Genomic DNA, 18,381 nt, shown 5'->3' on the forward strand with positions numbered 1-18,381 from the left:
GCTTAAATGTCAGTCTCACAGCAACAAAGAGCCTGACCACATTTCAAAGCCTCTGAAAGACGTCTAGAGGACAAGTTGGGGGCAGCAGAGAAACCCTTGCCTTCTCTAACCTTTTATTCCTCCTAGCCAGGATTCCAAGTCACGTCTGTCCGATGCTCTTAACGGCAGATTATGAAAAATTAGGTCTTTCAAATGAGAACAAGAAAGAAAAAAATGTCATCATGTATATTCATTTGATTTGGGAATAAACGGGTGCCCTATAATTTAGAAGAGACAGGGATGACTCATTACATCTATGAAGGTTATTAAGGAAATGAATAAATCGGTCATACCACTACAACTGTGCTTGTCATCACAGTAACATTGCCAATTTCCCTTTACAGTTGGTAATTGCTATTCTATACCTTCTTATATGGAATATAAGACCTATTCTGGTGTAACAATAAATATTAGAATAGTCTTCAAATCCATTATTAGTTGAGACTATAAAAAGCTGTAGCTAGAGCAGGTGCAAGCTACCTCAGAACCATGGAAAGAGTCATTCAAAATTATAGCACTGAAAATACTCTGAACTGTCCAATGCAATAAAAGTATATATAAAATTTAATAGTCATCAATGTAAAAAGCTATAATACTTGAAAATTAAGACTATTTTGATAATGTTAAATTGATACCCCAAACTAGAAAAGTGGTACAAAGCCTAACTCACACTTATATTTCTTCAGTTTAATAAGCATATAAATGTTTAACAAAGAGAATAAGAGTGATATACATTATAGCAGCTTTATTTGAATCTATTTAGGAAGTAAGATCTTAAGCTTCTCTGTAGTTTTCCTTATTAGCTGATTGATTTTCAATCAATTTCAGCTAACACTTTGCTTAACTATGTCTGGTTGCTTTGATCCTTAAGCTTGGAGTTTTCTTTCTACTGTGGTTTTAACTATTCTATAGATTTTATTACCTCTATTGTCAAAAAGTATGCCTACATTCAAGCCTGTTTATCTTATATTTCTTCTTCAAGCAAGAAGGTCAGGAAGAAGGAAAGGGTAAAAAGCTAAAAAGTACACTTCCTTTCAGCTCCAGTCTGTAATTGAAAGGCTCCATGACATTCAGAAATTTAAAAGCATAGTCTTTGGGGATGGAAATATATAAAAGGCACTATCCAGAGCGGTCTAGAGAATAGACTTTGGCCTCAAGCCGCCCTGGGTTTCAAGTCTGGTTTCTTCCCTTAATACCTGCATTACTTTGGACAAGCTCCCTAATCTCTCTAAGCCTCAGCTTTCTCATTTGCAAAATAAGGATAACAGTAATACCTGTCTCATAGAGTGTATTGTTAGAATCAAATTAGATAATGCATATAAACACTCCAAGTGGTATTTGGCATATGATAAGCATTTAAAAATGCTAGCTAATAAAACATTGATGCTATTAATATAAAAACATATTTGTTTAAAAAAATTCACTAAACCCTTGAGGATGCTTCCATATCCTTTGGGGGCCTTATTCAGCAATGACTTTGAACCAAAAAAAATTTATACTTGCATCACTTTGGTATTTGAGAAGAGACAGTTTCTGAACAAACTTCTGTCCAATATCTCTGATGGTTCTTTTTCTTTGAGCTGTTCTGTTTCAAGTTTGATTTCTCTTTCCAGTGACTCTCCCTCTGCCCTCGAGACACTGACAGTTCTGCATGCCAAGGACTCCTACAGCAGTGTTTGAGGTGCAACCCAGGGTTTTCTGTCCCTCTGAGAATGATGAAAATTTCCTATTTCTTTGGTTCATTTCCACCTTATATGCATTATTGTTTTCATTGTTCAGTTGCTAAGTTGTGTCCAAAACTTTGCAACTGCACGGACTGCAGCATGCCAGGCTCCCCTGTCCTTCACTATCTCCTGGAGTCAGATTCATGTTCATTGAGTTGGTGATGCTATCTAACCATCTCATTCTCTGCCACCCGCTTCTCCTTTTGCCTTCAATCTTTCCCAGCATCAGAGTCTTTTCCAGTGAGTCAGCTCTTCGCCTCAGGTGGCCAAAGTATTGGAGCTTTGGCTTCAGCATAAGTCCTTCCCATGACTATTCAGGGTTGATTACCTTTAGGATTGACTGGTTTGATCTCCTTGCAGTCCAAGGGACTTTCAAGAGTCTTTTCCAATACCACAGTTCAAAAGCATCAACTCTTTGGCACTCAGCCTTTTTTATGGTCCAACTCTCACATTCATACCTGACTCCTGGAAAAACCATAGCTTTGACTTTATGGACCTTTGTTGGCAAAGTGGTGTTTCTGGTTTTTCAGCCTGCTGTTGTCTAGGTTTGTCATAGCTTTCCTTCCGTGGAGCAAGTGTCTTTTAATTTCATGGCTGCAGTCACCTTCCATGATGATATGTGTTAACCAGGATATAATTCTTTTGACCCAGATCTATAACATTTATTCTAATTACTTATATGTTTATTCAGTTCCCCCAACTCATTATTTTTATTTATAGAGTGCATGCATGCTAAGCCATTTCAGTCATGTCTGCCTCTTTGTGATCCCATGGACTGTAGCCCGCCAGGCTCCTCTGTCCATGGGATTCTCCAGGCAAGAATACTGGAGTGGGTTGCCATGCTCTCCTCCAGCAGATCTTCCTGACCTACTGCTTCTCCTGCATTGATAGGCAGCTTCTTTACCACTAGTGCCCCCTGGGAAGCTCTATTTACTGACTACTTACTACCATATTTCATTCAGTCTGAAATACATCGACTATTGGTGGGGGGTGGAGGAATTGGAATAAGGGGGTCAAAAGGTACAAACTTCAAATTATAAGATAAATAAGTATTGATGATATAATTTACAACATGATGACTTTAGTTAACACTGCTGTCTGGCATATATATACCTGGAAAAGGGAATGGAAACCCACTCCAGTATTCTTGCCTGGAGAATTCCATGGACAGAGGAGCCTGCAGGCTACAATCCATGGAGTCGCATAGAGTCAGACATGACTGAGTGACTAACACATGCCATGGATATATATAAAAGTTACTAATAGTAGATCCTTAAAGTTCCCATCACAAGGAGAAAAAAAATGGAGGATAGGAATGCAGGAGTGGAAGCAGGAAGCCTACCTAATTATAGGTATTGCTTTAGCTCTATGAGAGATGATGCTGGCCTAGGTTAGGGCAATAGCTTTGGAGGAGAGGGGAAATGGTAAAATTTGGAAAATATATTTAGTGCACAGTAGATCAGGACTGAATTATGTGAAAGTGAGAAGTGAGAGGGATGTGGATTAAAAGGTGATTCTCAGGATTTTGGTGGCAGCAACTACTAAATGATGGGACCATTTGCAGAGATGGGAAGACTAGGAAAAGAGCAGGTTTGAGGGCAAAAATCAAACACTTAGTTTTGGACACAGTAGTTATTAGACAGCACAAGAGAAGCTGTTGAAGACTAACTGGATATTTGAGGTCGGGTCTCAAAGAGAGGTCAGAGCTGGAGACACATATTTTGAACTAATCTATGTACATGTTATTTAAATCCATTCAATGTGATCCTCAACACTGGTCCCACATTAGAATCACTTGGGGTGCTTTAAAACCTATAAAATCATAGCTCTGCCCCCAGAAGTTATGGTAGAAAAGGGATTTGGTGTTTCTTTTTAGAAGCGTCTCCGATGATTCTAATGTGTAGCCAAGCTTGAGAACCAGGGAGAAAGGGACTCAGGTAGCTGGTTATAAGAGAGAAAAGAGGGGACTCATAGATTGAAGCCTTGGTGGGCTCCAGCATTTAGTGGATCAGAAGAGAAAGCAGAGGGTCCAGCAACAGGACTGATCAAAAGAAGGTGTTAAGTTAGGAGGGAAACCAGGAGAATGTCCCAGAGGTCAAAGAAATACAGGAGTTCAAGGAGGATGGAGTAATCAGATGAGTCAAATACTACTAGAAGGATTAATAAGATAAGGACTGAGTATTAACTATTAATTAGGTACAAAGAAGTGTGTTGCAAATAAAGCAAGTGATAACAACTGCTCCTCTAGTCTTTCTTCATTGTGTGTGTGTGTGTGTGTGTTAGTCGCTCAGTCGCACATTCCCTTGTACTAAACATTATTTAGCATGCATTCAGTTTTATTTAGTGAATTCCTACTCTGCAGCAGACTCTATGCTGGGGATGTAGAAATCAGCACCACAAAAATCTCTGCCCTTAAGTAATTCAGGGCCTCTTTGGGGAGGTGAACACATGAAAAATGGCTACAAAACAAAGTGATAAGTGATGTAATAAAAGTTATATAGAGCAGATGGTGGGAGCAAAGAAGACAGAGAACTTATTGCATGTTGAATGATGATTATGAACAGCACCTTGACAAACTAGAAAATTGCTCATGCTTTAATGTTAGTGATAGAAACAAGATGGAAAATTGAGTGTACCCCATGATTACAATCATATAAAAATATGATCCCTGAAACTTTCCCAGTCAAGAAAAATCTTGAACTGAGACTTGAATGGTGGGCCAGGTAAATAAGGTCAGGAAAAGGTGGAAGAAAGAAGAGAATTCTGAGCTGGAAGAAAGCAAGTGAGACAGAGCGTACAACCTGTTTGGCCACTGTAATAACTTTCGTGTTGTTGGAGTGTGGGTTGCCAGTGAGGGAGTAACCAGACTTAAAACTGGAAAGACAGGCAGGTGATAACAAGATAAAAAAGAATCACACAGGCTGTGTAGAGACTTTGAACTTTATTCAGTCACTTATGAGTAGCCACGGAAGAATTTTAAAGTAGAAAACACACTCAGATTTGATATTACAACTATGACCACAGCAGCTCAACTGAAAGAGGCTGAAAGCAGGAAGACTAGTTAGAGAGGTCTTTCAGTAATCTAGGTGGGAAATATTAATTAATAAAGACAAGAGCAGAAGGATGGATGGACAGATAGGGATGAATGGAAAGGACTCTTTAGGAGACTGAGTAGACTTAGGGAATGGTAAGGGATGGGAGCATTAGGAATGTGGAGTGAAGGAAAAGAAGAAAGATTCTCAGATCTCTGATTTAGATAATTATCCCTGTTCTTATTCTCAGCTGAGTTTCAACCAAGACAAAAAAATATAGGAGTAAAATTGAGGGACCTGTGGAACATCCAAGGGAAGACTGATGAGTTTGAATATCCTGGAGCTCAAAAGAGATATGTGGGCTAGAGATACTGATTTAAGAGGCCTCATTACCTATGTGATTTGTGGAGTGATTGAGACTGAGCAAGGATGTTGTATACATGCCTTTGTGTGCTTTCCTTTCTAGTCATTTTATTCTAAATTATATCCTCATTTAATTTTAATAATTCAGTCAGTTCAGTTCAGTTCAGTCGCTCAGTCGTGTCTGACTCTTTGCGACCCCATGAATTGCATCACCCCAGGCCTCCCTGTCCATCACCAACTCCCGGAGTTCACCCAGACTCACGTCCATCGAGTCAGTGATGCCATCCAGCCATCTCATCCTCTGTCGTCCCCTTCTCCTCCTGCCCCCAATCCCTCCCAGCATCAGAATCTTTTCCAATGAGTCAACTCTTCGCATGAGGTGGCCAAAGTACTGGAGTTTCAGCTTTAGCATCATTCCTTCCAAAGAAATCCCAGGGCTGATCTCCTTCAGAATGGACTGGTTGGATCTCCTTGCAGTCCAAGGGATTCTCAAGAGTCTTCTCCAACACCACAGTTCAAAAGCATCAATTCTTTGGCGCTCAGCCTTCTTCACAGTCCAACTCTCACATCCATACATGACCACTGGAAAAACCATAGCCTTGACTAGACGGACTTTTGTTGGCAAAGTAATGTCTCTGCTTTTCAATATGCTATCTAGGTTGGTCATAACTTTTCTTCCAAGGAGTAAGCGTCTTTTAATTTCATGGCTGCAGTCACCATCTGCAGTGATTTTGGAGCCCCCAAAAATAAAGTCTGACACTGTTTCCACTGTTTCCCCATCTATTTCCCATGAAGTGATGGGACTGGATGCCATGATCTTCGTTTTCTGAATGTTGAGCTTTAAGCCAACTTTTTTACTCTCCTCTTTCACTTTCATCAAGAGGCTCTTTAGTTCTTCATTTTCTGCCATAAGGGTGGTGTCATCTGCATATTTGAGGTTATTGATACTTCTCCCGGCAATCTTGATTCCAGCTTGTGCTTCTTCCAGCCCAGCGTTTCTCATGATGTACTCTGCATAGAAGTTAAATAAGCAGAGTGACAATATACAGCCTTGACGTACTCCTTTTCCTATTTGGAACCAGTCTGTTGTTCCATGTCCAGTTCTAACTGTTGCTTCCTGACCTGCATATAGGTTTGTCAAGAGGCAGGTCAGGTGGTCTGGTATTCCCATCTCTTCCAGAATTTTCCACAGTTTATTGTGATCCACACAGTCAAAGGCTTTGGCATAGTCAATAAAGCAGAAATAGATGTTTTTCTGGAACTCTCTTGCTTTTTCCATGATCCAGCGGATGTAATTAGATTATGCAATTTCCTTTTTCAACTCACATTATAACAAAAGTTTTTCTTATGTTGCACTAGAGTTTTCAAAACAGTCAAAACTGTGGCTGAATAAAAATATACCAAGAGGATATGCTATAGTTATAGTTGAGCTTATCTCTGTGATAAAAATTTCTGCTCATAGTTTTTCTCCCATGTTTTGGATTTTTTCCTTAGGCAAGATTCTCAGAAATGAGAATATATGTATGTTGTTCTATATTTAATGTTTGTTGCACGTATACATCCAAATTATTTTCCGAAATGGTTGTACAGTTTCTCCTTAATACCAACAATGTATGAAGATACAAATTTAATTAGGTACTTGCTATAATTTGGTATTATGTATTTATCGAATGGGGCTTCCCAGGTGGCACAGTGCTAAAGACTCACTCATCAATGCAAGAGACACAGGAGACTTGGGTTCATCTGTGGGAAATGGCAACCGACTCCAGTATTCTTGCCTGGAAAACTCCATGGAAAACGGAGCCTGGCAGCTTACAGTCCATGGGCTGCAGAGTAGGACACAACTGAGCACACGCGCAGGATATAGGATTTGTGGAATGTGTATAGACGTCCTGGATTCTGAAGTCAAGTGGGCCTTAGGAAGCACACTATGACAAAGCTAGTGGAGGCAATGGCATTCCAGTTGAGCTATTTCAAATCCTAAAAGATGATGCTGTGAAAGTGCTGCACTCAATATGCCAGCAAATTTGGAAAACTCAGCAGTGGTCATCTCACACGCTAGCAAAGTAGTGCTCAAAGTTCTTCAAGACAGGCTTCAACGGTACGTGAACCATGAACTTCCAGATGTTCAAGTTGGATTTAGAAAAGGCAAGGAACCAAAGATCAAATTGCCAACATCCACTGGATCATCAAAAAAGCAAGGGAGTTCCAGAAAAACATCTACTTCTGGTTTATTGACTATGCCAAAGCCTTTGACTGTGTGGATCACAATAAACTGTGGAAAATTCTGAAAGAGATGGGAATACCACACCATCTCACCTGCCTCCTGAGAAATCTGTATGCAGGTCAAGAAGCAACCGTTAGAACTGGACATAGAACAATAGACTGGCTCCAAGTTGGGAAAGGAGTACGTCAAGGCTGTATATTGTCACTCTGCTTATTTAACTTATCTGCAGAGTACATCATGTGAAATGCTGGCTGGAAGAAGCACAAGCTGGAATCAAGATTGCTGGGAGAAATATCAATATGCAGATACCACCACCCTTATGGCAGAAAGTGAAGAGGAACTAAAAAGCCTCTTGATGAAATTGAAAGAGGAAAGTTTAAAAGCTGGCTTAAAACTCAACATTCAAAAAACTAAGATCATGAAATCCGGTCGCATCACTTCATGGAAAATAGATGGGGAAACAATGGAAGTAAAGTTCAGACTTTACTTTCTTGGGCTCCAGACGCTTCCTCCTTGGAAGAAAAGCTATGACCAACCTAGGCAGCACATTAAAAAGCAGAGACATTACTTTGTCAACAAAGGTTCGTATCTTCAAAGCTACGGTTTTTCTAGTAGTCATGTATGGATGTGTGAGTTGGACTATAAAGAAAGTTGAGCGCCGAAGAATTGATGCTTTTGAACTGTGGTGTTGGAGAAGACTCTTGAGAGTCCCTTGGACTGCAAGGAGATACAACCAGTCCATCCTAAAGGAGATCAGTCCTGTGTGTTCATTGGAAGGACTGATGCCAAAGCTGAAACTCCAATACTTTGGCCACCTCATGCGAAGAGTTGACTCATTGGAAAAGACCCTGAAGCTGGGAAAGATTGAAGCAGGAGGAGAAGGGACGACGGAGGATGAGATGGTTGGATGGTGTCACTGACTCTATGGACATGAGTTTGAGCAAGCTCCGAGAGTTGGTGATGGACACGGAAGCCTGGCTTGCTGCAATCCATGGGGTCGCAAAGAATTTGACATGACTGAGCAACTGAACTGAACTGATATTTTTATTATATACATTGCAGTAAGATAAACATACAACAAAGTATACATATCTAATCGTATAGCCTGATGAATTTTCAGAGTGAACATACTATATAATCTGAACCTAAATCAAGAAACAGAGCATTATCAGCATCTCAGAATTCCCTCTCATATATCTATCCCTCAAAGGTACAACCACTGTCTTGATTTTTGACGTTATAGGACAGTTTGAGCTGTTTTTGAACTTTCGATAAATAGAATCACATAGCGTGTAATCTTTTGTGTCTGTCTTCTTTTGTTTAGCATTATGTTTGTGCAGTGCATCATGTCACTGGGTTATCTGTGGTTCGTTCTCATTTCTGTATGGTATTCTACCGTGTGAATGTTCTACAATGTACTTGTTCTGGTAAGCATTAGGGTAGTTTCTGGTTTGGGGCTATTATAAACAGCACTGGTTTATGAACATTTTTGTTATATCCCTTGATGAATACATGTATGCATTTCTATGGGGAATGACTTAGGAATGAAATGATGGATCATAACGTGTTTGTTTTCAGCTTTGGTAGTTACTGCCCTGTTTTCCCAGGGTACCACTTTGCACTTCCTCCAGTATATGAGAGTTCCTGGTGCTCTACATGCCGTCTAACATTTTGTCTTTTTCATTTTAGTCTTCTCATAAATGGTGTCTTATTTGGCTTCAATTTGGATATCCTTGTTAACCAAAAGTGTTAACCATCTTTTCATAAATTTTTTAGCCATTTGGATATGTTGTTTTGTGAAGTTGCTGTTCAAGCTGTCTACTTTTCTGCTGTATTCTCTTTTCCTTATTGATTTGTAAGAGGTTATTATTGTTGTTATGTTGCTATTTTACATGTTCTGAATATGAGTCCTTTATCAGGTATATGTCTTGCAAGTGTTTTCCCACTCCATGTTTGCTTTCACTGAAGAACATCTTCCCATGATTAGAAGTTTTTAATCTTAATGTAGTTCAACCTGTCTATTCTTCCATTTTATGTTCTGTTTAAGAAATCTTTGCCCACCTGTAAGTCATGAAGATATTTCTCTATGTTTTCTTTTAAATGCTTTATCTTTTATTTTCATATTTAGATCTGCAACCCATTTGAAATGTATTTTTGTATTTTGTGTAAGGTAGGGGTCAAAATGCATATTTTTCTATATGGATATCTATTTGACACAGTCTAATTTATTGCAAAGATTATCCTTTCCCCCACTGCACTGAATATTATTCAGGTCAGATCAGATCAGTCACTCAGTCGTGTCCGACTCTTTGTGACCCCATGAATCACAGCACGCCAGGCCTTCCTGTCCATAACCAACTCCCGGAGTTCACCCAGACTCACATCCATCGAGTCAGTGATGCCATCCAGCCATCTCATCCTCTGTCGTCCCCTTCTCCTCCTGCCCCCAATCCCTCCCAGCATCAGAATCTTTTCCAATGAGTCAACTCTTCGCATGAGGTGGCCAAAGTACTGGAGTTTCAGCTTTAGCATCATTCCTTCCAAAGAAATCCCAGGGCTGATCTCCTTCAGAATGGACTGGTTGGATCTCCTTGCAGTCCAACGGACTCTCAAGAGTCTTCTCCGACACCACAGTTCAAAAGCATCAATTTTTTGGTGCTCAGCCTTCTTCACAGTCCAACTCTCACATCCATACATGACCACTGGAAAAACCATAGCCTTGACTAGACGAACCTTTGTTGGCAAAGTAATGTCTCTGCTTTTCAATATGCTATCTAGGTTGGTCATAACTTTCCTTCCAAGGAGTAAGTGTCTTTTAATTTCATGGCTGCAGTCACCATCTGTAGTGATTTTGGAGCCCAGAAAAATAAAGTCTGACACTGTTTCCACTGTTTCCCCATCTATTTCCCATGAAGTGGTGGGACCGGATGCCATGATCTTCGTTTTCTGAATGTTGAGCTTTAAGCTAACTTTTTCACTCTCCTCTTTCACTTTCATCAAGAGGCTCTTTAGTTCCTCTTCACTTTCTGCCATAAGGGTGGTGTCATCTGCATATCTGAGGTTATTGATATTTCTCCCGGCAATCTTGATTCCAATTTGTGTTTCTTCCAGTCCAGCGTTTCTCATGATGTACTCTGCATAGAAGTTAAATAAACAGGGTGACAATATACACCCTTGACGAACTCCTTTTCCTATATGGAACCAGTCTGTTGTTCCATGTCCAGTTCTAACTGTTGCTTCCTGACCTGCATATAGGTTTGTCAAGAGGCAGATCAGGTGGTCTGGTATTCCCATCTCTTTCAGAATTTTCCACAGTTTATTGTGATCCACACAGTCAAAGGCTTTGGCATAGTCAATAAAGCAGAAATAGATGTTTATTTAAGGGTTTTTTTTTTTCTCTTCAGTTTAACACATGGAGAGTGAGGCCTCATTGTTTAACTCATTTATTGATTATTTGGGCAATTTGCCATTTCTCTATTGTATTAAGACAGGACAGATTCTGCTGCAGTAGCAAATGAAGCACCAAATTTTAGAGGCTTAAAATAACATGGCTTTAGTTTTCCAAAGTCCAGTTGCCAGTTGGCCAGTTTATAAGGCAGCCGGTCTCCCTGCAATGACTGAGAGATCTAGGTCTCTTCCATCTTGGGACTTCACAGTAGTAGGTGGTCTCTACAATCTGCTAGAAGAGAAGAGAGCATGATGGTGGCACTTTGACTCTTGAATTCTTGGCCTGGTTGGGAGACACCCAATTTCAGCTTACGTTCTGTTGTCTGCATCTGTTAACGTGGCCTCACCTCCCTGAAGGGAGCCTGGGAAGTATAGTTTTCCCATGTGCCCAGGGTGGAGAGGAAAGACAGATACCAGAGAGACGGTGATCCCACCACATTCCCTTGACTAACTAGTCATATTTTCCACTGTGCAAATGGATTGTGTCTATTAACACTTTTGTGTCTATTAACACTGTTTATCAGAGAAGGCAATGGCACCCCACTCCAGTACTCTTGCCTGGAAAATCCTATGGATGGAGGAGCCTGGTAGGCTGCAGTCCATGGGGTCGCTGAGGGTCAGACACGACTGAGCAACTTCACTTTGACTTTTCACTTTCATGCATTGGAGAAGGAAATGGCAACCCACTCCATTGTTCTTGCCTGGAGAATCCCAGGGACGGGGGGGCCTGGTGGGCTGCCGTCTATGGGGTTGCACAGAGTCGGACACAACTGAAGTGACTTAGCAGCAGCAACACTATTTATTTGGGGTATCTAACGTGTATATTAGATTGAAATAACTTTTAAGATTTCTTGCTTTAATGCTTCTCTAATTTATTACAAGCTTGCTTACCACATTTCACTCAACCTTTTCTCTAGACTTTTTATGTTATTTTATTTAGATGTACTTTTTATAAGCAGCAAAGATTCTGATTTTCAACACAATGTGCGAGGCTTTTTCTATTAATAGGGGATCTAAATTTAATAAGTGAACTGATCACGCTTAGTCTCAGGATTGCCATGTTTTTGTGCCTTTGTTTTCATCATATGTGTGTTCTGTTTCTTTTCAGTTTTGTCATTTGCGCTGAAGATTTGGTGTTGTTTGCTCTTATTCTTTACTGTGATGTTTTGAAAGTAGACATTCCTCTGATTTTGCTAGTGGGTTCCTGAGAGCTTTCCACAAATACTTTAAAAAAATCTTTGTTTGTTTAATTGTAAAAGTAATAAGTCAAATAATAACCTTTAGGAACTATGGAAAAGGAGGCATCAAACATTTTTTATTTCCCTATCCCCTGTTAATCTTATCTTTTGTTTGTGTTAACTATCTAATCTGGGGTAGTAAACTAAGTCATTTGAAAAAATAGTTTTTTTCCCTCATAAACTAATTGCTCTTCCTATAAAACATTAGGACAATACCCTAAAGTACAAAGGGCAGCAACAAAATCTGCCATCATTTTACCACACAAAGACAACGGCTGTTAATATTTTAGCATATTTCCCTTCAAACTTTTTACTATATACATTTTATATGATTGAGATTATATTGTATATATGATTTTATATGCTGCTTTTTTCACTGAAATGTTTTTATTAGCAACTAGTTGTTTTTGGTTATATAAAAACTTCACAATCATTTTGAAGACCTTATCATATTAGATGAGCCATAAGTTATTACCATATCATTATTGTACATTTAGATTATTTTTAACTTCTAATTATCATAAATAATGTAGAATAGAATTATCTTTGTGCAAAAGGGGAAAAAGCACACTTTTTGTCTAATTTAGGATTATTTCATTAGGACAGATTTCCAGAATAAAATTAGTAGGTCAAAGGACTACCTTTTTTTTTTTTTCGATCATGCTGTACAGCATGCAGAATCTTAGCTCCCCTACCAGGGGTTGTACCCATGTCCTGGGTCTTGGGAGCAGGGAGTCTTAACCATTGGACCATCAGGGAAGTCCCAAAATGAATATATTTTTTTAAGGATTTTTGGTTCATATTGCTAAATTGCTTCCACAAAGAAATTGCATCATTATAAATGAAATCTCAATATAGCTATATTGTTGCTATAGTTCTTTTAGCATTTCAGACTTAGCATCAATTCATTTCTCATTATTGGTGTTTATATTAACTTATACTATAACTAAAGTCTGTTTTGGGCATTTCCACCAATTCTTTCCAACCCCTATCTTCCAAATCATGAGTTCTTTTTATGATTCAGTGACTCATTTTATGATTCATCAAATTGCATCAAATACATGGAAGAATGTGTGTTTTTTTTTGTTGTTGATTACCAATTAAGTCAATGCTTTATGTAACTTAATTTGGTTTCGTTTCTGCATATTGCATAGCAGGTGACTTATTTCCACTTAGGAAAATTATTATTATTTTTAAGTTAAAAAAAATTATGTATTTTTGGCTGTTCTGGGTCTTCATTGCTGCACACGGGCTTTCTCTAGCTGCAGTCAGCAGGGGCTACTCTCTCGCTGTGGTGTATGGTTTCTCATTGCAGTGGCTTCTCTTGTTTTGGAGCACGGGCTCTAAGTGCTTGAGCTCACTGGTTGTGGCACACAAGCCAAGCTGCCCCACAGCAGGTGGGATCTTCCCAGACCAGGGACTGATCCGTGTCCCCTGTATTAGCAGGCAGATTCCCAACCCCTGGACCACCAGGAAATTCCCAAAATTACTTTATGACACTAGCTGTGTCCTTTCCAACCCATCCCAATCCATAGAGCAAGGGGAAAATGAAGGAAGTGAAAGTGAAAGTCGCTCAGTCGTATCTGACTCTTTGTGACCCCATGAACTATACAGTCCATGGAATTCTCCAGGCCAGAATACTGGAGAGGGTGGGTGTTCCCTTCTCCAGGAGTTCGTCCCAACGCAGGGATCAAACCCAGGTCTCCTGCACTGCAGGCTGATTCTTTACCACCTGAGCCACCAGAGAAGCCCAAGCCTATGGTAAGTTGAAAGATGCAATTCTAGGAGGGGTTGGAAAAATGTGTCGAGGCCTCTAAACAGGGAAAAAGGGGCAAATAAGCAAAGATTTAACTAGGTGCTCAAGACTATCCTAAATTGAAGACACAATAAAAAATAGAATAGAGTCTTAAGTTGGTGTATGGAATAGATCCCGACTCTGATGGATAAGTTTTGAATCTTGAAAAGGAAATAATTTAGATCACTTTGATGCACTACAAGGCCCAGCTAAAATTGCTCCTCATTTAGACACCTCAAATGTGATCTCTCCTGCCTCCAAATTCTCCCATTTTTCTAGAAAATGCATCATTTTCTGCTTTGGATAGTAATTTGCCAGACTACTCTTTGATCATTACCTCCACGTTACATGTGTGACTCACCTCTGTGCTTTCACAGCACCTGGCAAATTGCTTTATCCTAGATAGGTGTTCAACAAATAATTCCTGAAACCAATGCTTATCAGTTGGTAACTGTTTTCAGAACCAATGGATATACAGATTATAAACCATTCCCAAATAACTTTATTAAGTGCTCAAAGTGAGCAACAGTTAAGTAGATAAATATTTACCTGAGGACTTTTTCACAGTGGCAGTTTTGGAAATTTCATTGTGTATTTATTGATTTTAAGATACTGTTTTCTTCATCTCCCCTCACATTAGCAATGTTACATTAAAAAAAATACTCCCTTTTATTTTCTCATTAAACAACAAATCCCATTAGAATGTGTTCGTGTGTATGTGTGTGTGTGTAAATACTTAGAATCACAAATGCTAGGTTATTTTTGCTAAAATTTTTTTCTAATTTTTTATCATAAGTGTGCAGTGTAATTTTCACAAACGAGACACTTGCTTCTAACCAGTGCCTGGATTAAGGAACAGAATATTACTTTCATCTCTGAAACCCCTCTTCTTGCTTCATGATGACTTTTTTTCATGGTGATTTTTTGACTTTGGGAGGGAAGGGGGAGAAATTTTCATCAATATTTGATGTTTTTGTATTGTTTCAAAGTTTCTAAAATGTATGAGGTTATATACATCTCACATTATTTTTGTCATGTATCTAAGGAAGATTTGTATTTTTTATTTGTTAGGAAAGCATTTAGTGATTTTTGCTTGGATTAAGTGATTTTGAAAGTCTTGAAACCATACAGTTGGAAAGATATTGTCAAAAATCAAGGATATTTGATGTTTATGAAAAGGAACATCAATTTCTTTGCCTACAAAATAATTTGCAGGACTTCTCTGGTGGTCCAGTGATTTAGATTCCCTGCTTCCAATGCAGGGGATGCAAGTTCGATCCCTGGTGGGGGAACTAGGATCCCATATGCCATGTGGTGCAACCAAAAAACAAATTCCTACTGCAGAAACCAAGTCCAGGGTAAATAAGGTTTTGGAAGTCTTTGTTCTTCCCTCTATAGCGATGAATTTATATTTCAGTTCAATTAGTAAGACTTAGGATCTAAGTGAAGTGGAACACTAGATTACAATTGATTTGACATGTTTTCTCAATCATTTCTCAGTGGACTGCTTTATTAAGAGGTACACCGTTGATTTAAAATCTGCTATGAGCACTGTTTGCTTGTTGTACTTTGTTTTTGTAAACATTTCATAATACTCATGCCCTTGGAAGATTGCCTCTAGTGCACTTTGGGGGAGGTAATATTGTTTGAAGCTGATTGTAATTTTTTAACCTCAGGCTAAATGAATCAGTTTTGAGAATCTAGTAATTCCAGTTTCGGTGATGTATGGATCAAGACGAGCCTCCCCCAATGAATTGACAAACCTGAAGGAAACCACTTTCACAGCTAAAGAGATCAGAGGAAGAGTAACCTAGCCTATTACCCACAAAACCCTGAAGCTATCACTACAGGGATTTGGAAATCATCATCTTCAAGCAGCCGCTCTGTGAATTGTGCAGGACAGGTAGAACAAACTCAGTGAAAATAGAATTCCTCATAATCCAATGCAATGGAGTCATTTGTCTAAGCCTCTACCAGAAAGGATACTACTAAGGTGGCAAGTCACGAAGGTAGGGCAGGTATCTTGAGAACTCGTGTCTGTGTGCATATGTTCAGACAAAGAAGGAAATCAAATCTGGCGGTGAGTCCAGGCAAGAGGAGACAGGCTGGGTGTTTCAGTTCATTCTAATGAAAAGGCCCAGCACGCTCCATTTCCTAAACATTTGTAATGGAATATTTCATACATATGAGAGCAGATTCTGATATATATAAATAGCTTAAAGAAAAAGAGTAAGAAAATCATACGTCTACACTCCCACCCAACTTAACAGCAGTGCGTTTACTGATGCTTTTGAAGTCCCTGTGAGTCCTCCACGGTCACATCCTGCCTTTTCCTGGATGGAACTAGCGACTCTGATTTTGGCTTCTCATTCCTTTTTCTTTTTTCTTTCTAGTTTTGCCACACATACTTATATATTCCTGAACATTATGTTATTTAGGTTTGAATGTTTTATAAATGAATCAAACTGACTTCATCTTTCTTTAATTTGGTCAGGTAAATCAGCATCATGCCTGTGAGAATTTTAATTGTATGTATAGTATCCTATTGTGTGAATATACACAACTCTATTTATTAATCTATTTTCTTGTTAGCAAAATTTGGGTGGTTTCCAGTGTTTGGCTGCTGTTAACAGTAATGTTATGGACATGCTTGTTCTTTCTTCTGGTGCACATAAACAAGAACTACTTCAAGATACAGTTTTTGGAATGCAATTGCTGGGTCGTAGCATCTTCAATTTTACTAGGTAATACTTCATCAACTTTTTTTTGGCTTAGTTAAAAAGGGCTAGGGTTGCCAGCTGTAGCAAATGAAAATACAGGATTCTCAGTTACATTTGCGGAGAAGGCAATGGCACCCCACTCCAGTACTCTTGCCTGGAAAATCCCATGGACGGAGGAGCCCGGTAGGCTGCAGTCCATGGGGTCGCTCAGAGTTGGACAGGACTGAGCGACTTCACTTTCACTTTTCACTTTCATGCATTGGAGAAGGAAATGGCAACCCACTCCGGTATTCTTGCCTGGAGAATCCCAGGGACAGGGGAGCCTGGTGGGCTGCCGTCTATGGGGTTGCACAGAGTCGGACACGACTGAAGCGACTTAGCAGCAGTTACAGTTGAATTTTGTACAGACAACGAAAACCTTTTTAGTGTAAGTATGGCCCATGCAAAATTTGTATTTCATCCGGCAACCCTAACAAGGTCAGTGAACTTTACCAAATCACAGTCATTGGCCAATGAAGTGTAAGTGTGAGGGGGTGGGGGAATATTTGGCCTTTTCTTCCTCACCTAGCGTGGCCAACACAGTTGTTTACCAGCAGATTAGCCCAGGGGGCTCAGGTGCTTGCTAATCAGCTATGTGGGTAATTGATCAGCTCAACAAATACGTATCAGCACCAGCTGTATGCCAAGCAGGTGCTAGATGTTGGGAGTATAACTGTAAACATGACAGACAAGGTCCTTGCCCTCACTAGGATTTTAGCCAGGGTGGGGAAATGGAAGATAATAAGGCAATGATCTATGTACTGTGGGAGCAGTGGTGTGTTGGCAAAGAAGCCTTGATATGCAGATTTTGCTGACTTTGGAGTTGTAAATACTCTTACCATGGCCAGTTTCAAGCTACCAGTGTGGGGGGCATTGAACTCTGAGTTGAGGGAGAGACTTTTACAATCTGCTCTCTGGGCTGTATGAACTGGCTCCAGCAGGCCACTGTCTGGAACAGTACTTAGAAAGGACCTTTCATCCAATTTCTGGGCTCTTTTCTGATTGGTTTGGGGGAACGGGATTTAGAGATTAATTATCTCCTCAAATTTAGAGGGAATCAAATGCTAAGAGGTATTAGCATTTATTATATATATATAATATTGGATGCTTTGGAAAAATTTTTTTTACTGTTATATAAATAGAAGAGTCTCATAAACGTAGTTGTAAATTATGACTAGCCTATAGATCAGGGCTAAGATCTCCCTTTTTGTATATGATCTTATATCAGAAGACCCTTGAAGACTTCTGAACTGCTCCATTCCTCATCATCCATTCCGCAAACATTGACAGAGCCCTTGGTTCTGTGTCAGGCATTGTATAATGGGCTTTAGTCTCTGTCTTCATGGCGCTCTCAATTCACAGAAAGAACACTCTGCCTGATTCTTTGTAGGCAGTCTTACTGCATTCTCCTTTTACTTGCTTAGTTCATTCCTGTGCTTCCATCTTGCTGTAACCCCCTTCCAATGATCTTTCCTTGCTTTTCTTGATATTTCTCCTCTCCCAGAGTGGCCGAACCTAGACTCTCCTGACTTTCCTATATCTTGTTCTATTGGGCAAGCTATCACTCTAACCATTCCATCTGTCTCTATCAAACATTATTCAAATGCCCGTGTCCTTGCCGGTGTACAAGGTATGCGGGAGCCTCTACTCACTATTTAAAAGTTTTTACAATAATTCAATAAAATTATGTTTTTGCACAACTTGTGTCCATATCCTTTTTATGCTTAAATTACTTAATACGAGATTCATTGTATAAC

The sequence above is a fragment of the Bos taurus genome, chromosome 2 (assembly GCF_002263795.3).
Source record: "Bos taurus isolate L1 Dominette 01449 registration number 42190680 breed Hereford chromosome 2, ARS-UCD2.0, whole genome shotgun sequence".
Classification (NCBI taxonomy): Eukaryota; Metazoa; Chordata; class Mammalia; order Artiodactyla; family Bovidae; genus Bos; species Bos taurus.